Source organism: Tachypleus tridentatus, chromosome 5, assembly GCF_004210375.1.
Source record: "Tachypleus tridentatus isolate NWPU-2018 chromosome 5, ASM421037v1, whole genome shotgun sequence".
NCBI classification, from domain to species: Eukaryota; Metazoa; Arthropoda; class Merostomata; order Xiphosura; family Limulidae; genus Tachypleus; species Tachypleus tridentatus.
Window position 1 is genome coordinate 24848179 of NC_134829.1, and position 12846 is coordinate 24861024.

Genomic DNA, 12846 nt, shown 5'->3' on the forward strand with positions numbered 1-12846 from the left:
GAAGGCAGCTGGCCAGTCAAAACCACCCATTACAAACTCTTTGGCTACTATTTACCAATGAAAATTGAGAACGACCGTCACGTTGTAACACTTCTATGAGTGAAAAATGAAACATGTTCGATGACGGTATTTGAACCTGAAGCCAGCATTATGCGAGTTGAATATCCCTGTTCTACCAAAACTTGTTTACTTTACTCTCCTAATAGTATTTTTAAAATTAAATTTAACTGTATATTTTACCTGTTAACAGACTGAGTTCTCGTAGCATTTTTTATTATTTTACTAACAGACTTTATTAAACGAATTCTACTTACAGGTATATTAACTTCATTCTGCTAAAGGCCTTTTATTTCGTTTTACAGCAGACAGTTGTTTGTTTTTTTTATTTCGCACAAAGCTACTCGAGGGTTATTTGCACTAGCCGTCCCTAATTTAGCAGTGTAAGCCGAGAGGAAAGGCAGCTAGTCATCACCACCCACCGCCAACTCTTGGGTTACTCTTTTACCAATGAATAGTGGGATTGATCGTCACATTATAACGTCACCATGGCTGAAAAGGCGAGCATGTTTGGTGCGACGGGGATGCGAACCCGCGACCCTCAAATGACGAGTCGCACGCCTTAACCCACCTGGCCATGCCGGGTCAAAACAGATAGCTAATAAAAAAAAAGATAAAATTTATGATAGAAACAAATAACTATGCAATTTCAATATATTATGAATGCTGACTCACTTTGTTACATTCAATAGTAAGATTATGTACGTCAAACTGCTAATTACTTACCTTTTATTACTGTTATTACCAATCTTTTTATATGCTACGTTTGTCAGATAATGTGCTGCCGTCTTACGGTTGGTCCCTGTAAGGATTTTATGTAGTGGAATTATTGTTTGTTTTTTTTGTTTTGAATTTCGCACAAAACTACACGAGGGTTATCTGCGCTAGCCGTCCCTAATTTAGCAATGTAAGACTAGAGGGAAGGTAGTTAGTCATCACCACCCACCGCCAACTCTTGGGCTACTCTTTTACTAACGAATAGTGGGTTTGATCGTCACATTTTAACGTCCCCACGGCTGAAAGGACGAGTTTGTTTAGTGTGACGGCGATTCGAACTCGCGACCCTCAGATTACGAGTCGAGTACCTTAACCACCTTGCAATGCCTGGCCTGTATTGGGAGGATCAGAATTCAGTTTGGGTTAGAAATGTGAATTTATCACCCATGATGAACTTGTCCATACTTTTACCATACTGGGAAACCCAGAGTTGGATCCTGGCTCTGGCCTCTGCCATATCATACACTTTTTTTTTTTGAAAGCAACACTGCAAATGACAGTAGATTATAATTTGAAACGCAATATATAAAATAATTTGCAATTAATATCCAATGATAACGATAAATAATAACTAATTATTAGTCATACTTTGGAACTGTGTTTAGTAGAACGAAATAAGCAACGTTCTGTCAATAGAATGATTTAGGCCAAACTGTTCACTGAACCAGTTTGAAAGAAGTGATAGTGAACAAAATCAGTGTCAGTAAAACTAAGCAAACGAGGCTCTGTGGGAATGATATTATATACGAGATATTTAATAGAACCAAGTTAAACTACTGTTAACAGAATCAAATAAACAATACCGTGGACAAGGTTGTTAGTAAAATGTAACTGAAAATACAATAGCGGATTGAAATAAACCTCCAGCAAAATAATATTAACAATACTGCTCTGTAAAGACATTCTTAACAGTATAGCTAGTGTGAGAATGGAGTGAACATGACTATGGTAACTGAAGCTGGTGAACAAGCTTTTGTAGTCCAGACGTATATATATATAAATACATAAGCAAAAAATTGAGAGAAGAAGCCATGGACAAAATTTTAACAAATTAAATATCACCTGATGTAGGGATTAGGCTTGAAACGTTCTTGAATATTGTTACATTATTAGTTAACAACGTTTAAGTGTAACTAATTTTTAATCTTTTTATAAGAGCCGTAAAAACAAAGTTATTGTAACAGTCAAGTAAGGACGAGCGACGTAAAATTATTTCAACAAAAATCTAGTAACAATTGAGTTAAACAAGACAGTTACGAGATTCGTTTAAACAAATTGTAGTAACAATAAAGTACACAAGGCTGTTACGATATTTGTCTGAACAAAACTGCTGTAACAATTAAGTAAAAAAATACTACCTGCTGTAACAATTAAGTAAAAAAAATACTACCTGCTGTAACAAGATTGTTATAAGATTTGTTAACACAGAATTGATGTAATAATTACGTGACTAGGAGGTTTATGACATTTCAGGGAAGGCTTCTGTAACAGAAAAACTAACAATAATTTGTAAGATTCGTTTAAATAAAACTATTGTAACAACAATAAACACTATCGTCGCAGCATCTAAGCGAAACTGTTATGTAGGAATGTCTTAAAACAGACCGTTCTATAGTCTTATCTAAGTGATTTACTATAGTGCAAATAAGAGTCTATTGACCTGAAAGTTGTTTACAATAAAGTTTTGAGTCACTGTTCATTTACTCACACAGATTTCTAAGCTGTAGAAAGTAATTTCAACAATTTAGTAAATAATCACAAAAACACCATGAAACTTTTACCATTTTTTTTTTGTTTAATATTAATTTGGCAAATGCAATATCAACAAATCTATCTGACAGGAACAAAATGTCTGATAACCAGTGGAATATAATTATATAATAATGGAAAGTGACAATCGATCTGGTAGTAACAACACTGATAAAAACAATACCTATAATAATATCAATGGTAAAAGTGACATCGATTGTAATATAAAGTAATAACAAAATATATTATACAACAAATCATAAGTATCTCATTCTGATGTGTTTTCTTCTTTACAACAAGGAAGATGCGATGACATTTTTTTCCACCTGCCATTCATTTTGGAACCATCTTGTTTATAACCGAGCAGTGTCCCCTGGTATCAAATATACATATCAAAATATACCGTACATATTAAAGTAATCTGATATTTTTAAATAATCTTGATATTTTTCTGTAGATTTTCCTTAACCAAGGTTAAAGGAAAGGAAAGGAGGTATTATGCGAAACTCGCCAAATTCAGAGCCAAAAGTTGAAATTAAAAAGAGTTTCATCCTGGTATTTCATTTTTCATTAGAGACCTGCGAAAAAGAACAACTCTAAAAGGACAAACAGTTGAAAAAAGAACAAAATGATAGTACGACTCAAAATATTTGAAATATCGAACACAGTGTGGCGATGGATTTGGAATAATTCGTTAGGCCTAACACTTTTGTTGGAATAGTTCGTTAGGCCTAACACTTTTGTGCTGTCGAAATTATTTCTCCCGTTTTGTTTCTTTTGAGTTTAAAACTAATTCACTTTTCTCACTTGATTTAAATCGTTATTTAGTTAATAAAAAAAACGTTTTATTATAGCAGTGGTATAGATTGGTTAGTGAAGAAATATTTTCTAATGCTTATTTACTTATTTATTGAAATGTGCAAAGAAGTAACTTGTTTTTAATAGTCATATTAAATAGTAATAATTACTTTGCTTTCGTACAAAATTATTTAATTTAAACTTGGAGGCATGTGAGACACAGGAAACTGTTTACACATCTTTTTATTGTGTAGATGTACATCCAAGTCGATGTAAATAATATAGTGATTTGTACGTCTACGTGCATAGAATGAATTCTAGTGATTAATTGTATGATTATTACACAAATTAAACCACCCACCATTGTGTAAACCAGTAGTCAACATACAATATTTCAGTAACTCTTTATTATTAACTTGCTCTTAGTTGTAAAACGATGTTCATTATGTGTACAGCAGCCTATGTAGACAACTTATTAAAACATATCTGTATCATACGTTTACCCCCCGTCACACCAAACATGCCCGTCCTTTCAGCCGTGGGGCGTTATAATGTGCGGTCAATCCCACTATTATTTGATAAAAGAGTAGCCCAGGAGTTGGCATTGGGTGATGATGACTAGCTGCTTTCTCTCTAGTCTTACACTACTAAGTTATGGACAGCTACCAGAGATAACCCTCGTGTAGTTTCGCTCAAAAATTCAAAACAAACAAAAACAATCACATCATTACTTTTAACAGAAAATTAAAATCGTATTTCTTTCCACTAGAACTCATCTTACATCTTCGTACTAGTTCTCAATGTATCTCGTACATACGTAAGTTCGTTTTGCACTTACCAGGATTACATACTGTTTGCAACGCCATCTGTAGTAATTAACTAAACTTATTTCCCCGAAAAACTTCGAACGTTATACAACTTTTCATTACTAATGGGTATGTGTAAGCATGCACTTTTATTAACGTTAACACTGAATGCCAGCGTGAACTTTTCTCTTCTGCGATATTTATCAAAACATCAGTTTAGAGTATAAATTAACTTTGCAAACACAAAATCAAATTTTTAAATGATTAAATATGTTATCAAAGACTGGGTATAGATGAATAATTTAAAGATTTTTGTTTATTAACGTGTTAATTATTTAGCAGGTTTTTGATGCAGGCTAAAACTAAAACTTATATGGTACAATATTGCAAGTAAAATTTGAATAAACACGTTCTTTCTGTTTTTGTTTTCCGAGAAACTGGCGCACTTCATCAGACTTTAAAAGTTACGCCTCAGGCAGTTGTTAAGGTTAAGGCGATGCCGACTTCTAATTATAGGTGGAAAAACCTCAGTTTCTTATGGGCAGGATGGTTGTTCTGACCAGTTAACTCCTCCAAAAATAACAGAGTAGGAACTCAAACGAACGCACGGAAGAATCCAAAAATGTCGACTTGTATGTGTCAATGTGATTATAACTAATTATGTTAAGCCTTTTCTTTTAGTCGTAAAGATCACGTAGAAGCACACAAATAAATAAGAAAGAATAACTAGTGCTTTACGTGAGTAGATTTTCATCAATATTTTTATCTGTTGCTTAACCTCACGAATCAGCCTATGGTTTCTTAAAGGTTACTGAAATTAGCTAAATGTATATTTGGCATTTTTTCGTTTAACCTGAATCTTTACAAAGAGCACCACAAACAAATAAAAATTAAACCACGGCACAACCTTACAGTGTAGAAACACCAAAATGTAACCTGGCGGTCGATCCAGTCTGGAGTGTTGTTCTTCGTTTTCATGTAATTTCTACAAAACATAAGGAATAAGATATACTCCAAAGTAAAATAAAACCACATATGGTTGATCCAATCCATCATTTCTCACACTCCACATTCAAACGAAATCATTATGAAAAACAAGGTCGCAGGTCCAAATAATGATAAAAAACATTACCCGTTTAAAACAACGGATACATTTTAAAAAACAGATCAGTATTGTTTGTTTATTTGTTTTGGAATTTCGCGCAAAGTTACACGAGGGCTATCTGCGCTAGCCGTCCCTAATTTAGCAGTATAAGACTAGAGGGAAGGCAGCTAGTCATCACCACGCACTGCCAACTCTTGGGCTACTCTTTTATCAACGAATAGTGGGATTGACCGTCAAATTATTACGCCCCTACGGCTGAAAGAACGAGCATGTTTGGTGCGACGGGGAGTCGAACGTCTTAACCCACCTGGTCATGCTGGGCCCAGATCTGTATATATGACTTAGTACTTATATTTTCTTGTTTTGTTTGCTTTCGACTCGGTTGTTCAACTTAATTAAAATATCACTGTAGGTTTGGAAATATTCGTTTATCTCTCATACTTAGCTATCTGTACTGTTTCATTCACCAAAGCCATAATAATATATGTATGTGATATACATGAAAAGTTGCACACGTGAAAATGGACAACACAATAACAATGAAAATATGACTGTTCTAATATGCAACAGTATTTCACTTACATATATATATATATATAAGAACATATCAAGAACAACAACAAATGACCAGTGGAGTTTCAGTGTTTTTATATCTCAAACTTGTCACTTACTGACTATATTCAATAGTGTATATTTCCAGTTTAATACATTGACCAGCTATTTCATTATAACCCCACTTTATATTAGGTTGAATCACCTTTCGATATGATAATACCCTGAACTTAGCATGACGTAGATCTCATAGACTCCCAGAAGATGTCATTAGGGGATAATGGTGGCAAATATGACATTCAAGCTCGTCTTAAAATTGTTTAATACAGTTAGAAAAATTAGTGAAGTTACTTTTATGTTCTTAGGCCTAACTTTTAAGAACATAATGCACTAGACTGTTGCATCATTTTCTTGGAAGATACTTTGTCTGTTGGGACAGGAATACAGTATTATGAGGCGCACATGATTAGGGGGTACTCTGTGTCTTTGTTAATCCCTTCGGGAACTAAATAAGCCAACCTCTGCCACAATAACATATCCCACACTCTTGCACTACCTCTAGCAACACACACACAAGGTCAAGTATTTCATGTCATTCTCACCATAACAATACCAAAAGCCCAGAAAAGAGTGAAACATTATGAATCCAAACATATTACACATTTTCAGCTATTGATTGTTCCTTGTCTGCTTTCGTAAGCAACACTGAAGTTACACTGTCTTGTTTGTGATGACCTTTTAAAGACTGTTCAAATGTAATTACTTGGTTCCTCATCATAAGCTAAGTTGAAAGTCACAGGTATCTTTATAATAGACATATTCTCTTTTTAGCCATTAATAACAAGAAACACGTGTCAAAAATTGCAGTATGTATATCAATTTTAACTCTGATCACATACAGAATACGTGATAAGTAGAGTCCATTGTGCTATACCTTGATTTGACTTTGGCGATCAAGGTCAAGGCCACTGCAAAGATTTTACTCTGAACTTCTAAATGAACAGATTCGTTCAAGTTACTTTAGTGACCAAATCTCCTTTTCACGTAATATAATTCAACTAAAGTAATGGAATGATTTTCACAAAGTAAACTTAAAGATGTTAAGACGTGTACTTTGTTGATAGAAAAAAAGTTTTATATCCTGAAACATAAATAATTACAAAATGAATGTAATCGAGAAAAACGAGTTATCCCCCAAATTTCGGGTACTTTTCTTACAGTTAAGCTAAACGATGTACTCTGCCCACCACGGGGATAAAAACCTGATTTTTACCGTTGTAAGTCCACAGTCATGCCGCTGTGCCACTGAGGGGACACTCAGGTATATACCTTTTAAAAAAGAAAACATATTTTGTTACTCGCTAGGCTACTCTTAAACAATGATATTTTATGTAAAATGCTTTTCATCTTTTCACAATCAAGACTGAAAATTATTCCAGTATCTTGTTATTTATAAAAATAAAATTCACTATAGATACTTGACTGCTTAACTCGCACTTATTTAAAATGAAATAGCAACCAGGGGATCACTGGTTCCGATCCCCATCGCACCAAACATGCTCGTCCTTTTAGACATTGGAGCGTTATAAGATGACGTACAATCTCATTATTCGTTGGTAAAAAGAGTAGCCCAAGAGTTGGCGGTGGGTGGTGATGACTAGCTGCCTTCCCTCTAGTCTTACACTGCTAAATTAGGGACGGCTAGCACAGATAGCCCTCGAGTAGCTTTGTGCGAAATTCCAAAAAACAAACAAACATCTTGTCACCTACCCTCAACGCTTGCAGAATATGTTTTATGGTTGCAGTTAAGCACAAAACCACGCAATGGGCTATCTGTGATTTGCCCACCACAGGTATCGACACCCAGTTTCTAGCGTGATAAGTCCGAAGACATATCGTTGTATTATTAGGGGGCAGGAGAATATTGTGAAGGCAGATTCGATGACACCTCTCTGATTTGAGTTTTCAGATCTGCACTTTGTCAAGTTGAAGACCTAATCTCATGCCTGTGGCATGTCTTCGGGCAACATCACAGATAATTGTTTTGTGTCCTGCTTTCATCCATACTTGATTGAGTCTCATTTTAGTGAAATTGCTTCAGTAACATTTCCCCAATATGTCTGCCAGTAAGTGTGTTTTCATGACATTAAGTTCAAATATCTCAGTAGCTGGGGGCAAATACATGAGCTTTGGAGCGAAGACAATATTTACCTTTGTTATTTTGTCCTTCCACACTTTTAAATGCACATCTGTCACCGTTTCTGTTCATGGCCTCCCTGCAACAATTCCATTACTTTACTTTTACCTACTCCCCAAAACAGAGTAACCACGTTACTTCCAGATAGGCAAGTGAAGTGCTATCATATTGGGAATAATTGCTTTTGGTTTGAGAGTATGTGAACGTATCTGTTTGAAGTTGGTTCCATTTTGATATTGTTTGTTGCACTTCTTTCTACGATAGCCTGACGGTTAGGACGCTCGTCTCACAATATGCTGGTTCGAATCCCATTCAGCGAACATAATCGCCCTTTAAGCCGTGGGGTCGTTATAATGTGTCAGTCAATCCTACTATCGTTTCCTCTGTCTATCACTGCTAAATTAGATAGCCATCGATGATTGCACGTGATGTTACACTGATATGGTATTTGGTAAACCTGCTAAAGATTTGAGAACATCTTTTATAGAACTTAGTTTGATTCATATATAATCCAGAAACGATGTACAAAAATGACATTATCTAGCAGTCGTTACCTACAGCTATGTTATATTGTCTTAAGCTTTCCGTCAGTGGAACATGAGGATATCGAAGATAGCACACTGAAGGTCGGCATATCAGAAAACAAGGACGATTATACATACTGAAACAATGGTCCATGGGGTGAAAAAGTTGAAAGCTATTGTACTACACACCAGTAAATAGATTTCCCCATAGGTATTAATGAAGAAAACTCGTATAGGAACAACTCTTTACAGTATAAGGTTATGACATGGGAATCTGAGTCATCATACATTTCCTCACTGATGATGTCTGGCTACTTGACCATTAATCTCAACTGGAAGAAACCGTCACACACATCTGAGATGTCAATACAGAGCCAAGTAAATATAAAAAAGCGTTTATCATGGTAACAATATTAAGAATTCGAGCAGCTTTCTCCACTTAGAAATTTTAACAATGTTAACTTTACAAGTAATATTTTCTAGAGAAGTTGTAACCTAAATTTACCGACGAATTTAAAGAGACAACCAATTACTTTTGTTTGTGTTTTAAATCGTCTTAAAAGTACTTTATTTGAGAATTATAAATCTTATTATATTTTCATGATTTGTAATCTTAGTTTTGGTTTGTCTTGAATTTCGCGCAAAGCTACACGGGGTTTATCTATGATAGCCATCCTTTATTTAGCAGTGCAAAACTAGAGGGAAGGCAGCTAGTCATCACCACCCACCGCTAACTCTTGAGCTACTCTTTTACCAATGAATAGTGGGATTGCCCGTCACATTATAATGCCCCCACCCACGGCTGAAAGGGCGAGCATGTTTGGTGCGACGGGGATTCGAACCCGTGATCCTCATATTACGAGTCAAGTGCCTGAACCACCTGGCCATGCCGGGCCGGCATGTCAACATTACAAGCAACTTTATCAAATAGCGTTGTGAGAATTTCAACATTAGAAGGAACTTTATCAAGTAGGGTTGTAAGAATGTGAACATTACAAGCAACTTTCTTTACGAAACAATTAGTAAAACACGTTTTTCTACACTGCTTCAAAACAAAGTGTCGTAAACCAATAAAACCATTTTATCGAAACAGTTCGCAAAGTTGGAAGCGTGCTTACGTTCTTCAGAAAATAAAAGGCTTGAAAACTAGAAGCACGATTTTGATACCCAGACAGTTTGACCGACACATGGATATCATTGCTAAACCCTGAAATTTTGTCCGTAATTATTACAGATCACCCACAGGGCTTTCTTTTATGAGATATATATGTAATTTGCGAAGTGCTTTTGTTCTCAAACTAAACGAGACACGGTAGGTCAAATAACGGCTTCCGGGAAAACAAGAATTATAATCAAACAACATATGTTATACAGCTAACTACACTTAAGTCCTGATATTAAACTGTACACTATTTGTAGGTTATTAATATCTACCTATTACGAACAAAATAGTATAATAGGTAACTGGTGTATTTTGTTATTATGGTAAACAAACCGAACCGGATTAAAAACAACAGTAATATCTTATAGCGTTGGTAGACAACCTATGATGATTGGAAACTGACGCACTTTGTACTGACATAGTAATAAACAAACAAAAAAGAGAACAATGCGTCTTATAGTGTTGCTAAACCTATTAAAATTATTGATTTGTTTGTATGTTTTGAATTTTCGCGCAAAGCTGCACGAGGGATATATGCGTTAGTCGTCCCTAATGAATCAGTGTAAAACTAGAAGAAAGGCCGCTAGTCATTACCACCCACCACCAACCCTTTTACCAACGAATAGTGGGATTGGTGGCAACATTATAATGTCCTCACAGTTAAAAGGGCGAGCATGTTTGGTGTGACGGGGAGTCGAACTCCTGGAACCCTCAGATGACGAGTCGAGCGCCCTAACCACCTGGCCATGCCGGGCGCTAAAACAATTGGATACTGAAGAATTTTATAGTATGTATTAAATGACATTTAAAACAGCTGGAGGATGACGCATCACATAATGTTGGTAGTGAAACTAAGAATTAATAAATACGCACTTTATAGTGTCGGTAAGCAAAGTAAAATAGTGAGAAACTGATGGATCTTACAATGTTAATAGACAAGTCAAAATGAGTGGATAATTACGCATATTATAGCGTTGGAAGACAAACAATTACGGCTGGATAATTACGCACTTTATACTAATGACATACATTTTAAGCCAGGCAGGAAAACGATGTACAATAAATACGACTGTTTTTGTTAATATAACTGATTTTGTAAGGTTTTACAGATGTACAGAGATACGTGGTATCAACAGAAAATGTGACCTTAGAAAAATGTCTTTGTTTTTTAATTGTGAATCACGTAGTATTACTAATAATGTCCGTAGTCCTGTTTCACATACATTCAAATAGAGGTTAATTAGCTTTCTAAGTGTTATTTTCATGTGCTGGTGAAGTGCCACGTTACTGCAGAAGTGAGAGATGGCGTTATATTTAACACCTATACATATGGTACAAGGCAATTTCCTAAATTATTCGACGTTACACTATATCACCAGAAATAAACGTAATGCTTGAGGATCATGTCATAACACCTTTCAAAGAAAGATATTTCTATAACGAGATTGTTAAACGATCTAGGGTCAAAGGCAAAAAAAGTGAAATAGGGTGCATTCAATATTATCCATACCAAAGAAAAATTATCACACAACAGAGTGTTTAAAATAACAATGCACCCCGAGCGAATACACAGTAACTTTCGCATACATTAAGTGAACCTATAGTAACGAAAGAAAATCTTCGGACCCAAAACGTCATTGTGATTAAGATCGTTGTTCTGTTAACAAAATAATAAGGAAGGAGCTGAAGTTGACTAAGTATTGCAATAAGAAATTATCAAGCTTTCCTGTGGTCATGGGTTCGAATCTCCATCCCACCAAACATTCTTGCTTTCTCAGCTGTAGGGGCGTTATAATTTGTCGGTCAGTTCTACTATTCGTTGGTAAGAGAGTTACTCAAGAATTGGCAGTGGGGATGACTACCTAGCTATCTTCCTTCTAATCTTTCACTGCTAAGTTAGGGAAGAATAGAGAAGATAGCCCCTGTGTAACTCTGCACAAAATCCAAACCAAACCCACGCTTCCAGTCACATCTCAAAATCAACGGCTGTTCTCTTGATAAAAATGACTAAAAAAACTGGGATTACACGAGTTCCATCTATCCTCATACCTTGAAGCCGATGTTCACGTACATCGAAGTCTCTGTTGAAAGTTTGTTAATGCGATTGATCTAAGGTTGTAATTGCCTTCCTGAAGATTGTTACATTTGGAATTACGGACAGTAATGCATTGTCATGGTCATCAAACCAAGCATGATTAACGTTAGAAGAAGTAGTTTGAAATGGAACATCTAACATGGATTAGCCCTAATTACAAATAATGTTATATCAAGTCCAAACTTAATTGATATTGGATTTTTCCGAGATTCCTGAAAGTTAGAATACATCCACCTGAAATTTTAAACTACTGATCAAAGGAAGGATACCACAATAAGTATTTTTTCAAACAAATAACGAGATTCACTGTAACTTTTCTAAAGCGTTCACAGCTGAAAATGCGGATTATGTTTAGCAGAATCATTTCTCTAGTTTTGGGCCTCATGGTCCGCAACCCGCTAATCTAACCATGAAGTCACTAATGCTTCATGAACAAAATATCAATAATTAGATGCTTTTTCATGGAAATTCAAATGAATGAAGAGTGGTGATATACATAGATATATATTATAGAAAGAGATCTTTCGAAAATATGACTAGATTCATCAGTAATATGGCCTTGAATAAATACATATAAAAGGAACAGGTGTCATGTCGCTGTCACAAAAACTGACGTTGTAACTACACCCTTGTGCAAATTAATTGAAACCAATGGTCATTTTACAATATTTTCAGCATGGCGGCAGGTGTAGGCTCCTGGACCCGCTGATTTCCTTTAATAGTCATTTTTTTCACACAGACGGCGTCATTAGCTGTGTCTTGCAGTACGGTCGACCTATTTTTGGGATATATGACGAAATTTTGAGGAATATTACGTCATTCGAAATTGCGTTAAAAGGGCAAGGAGACCAGTCAAAAAACAACTTCTTACCAACTCAATGAAGAAAAAACGGTATCAATGGGGTCTGAAATACAAGAATTGGACGTAAGAACAATGGAAGAAGGTGTTGTTCAGTGACGAGTCTCATTTCTTCGTACAGGGTCAAAGAAGTCTGCATGTTCACAGATCTCCAGGTGAGAAACT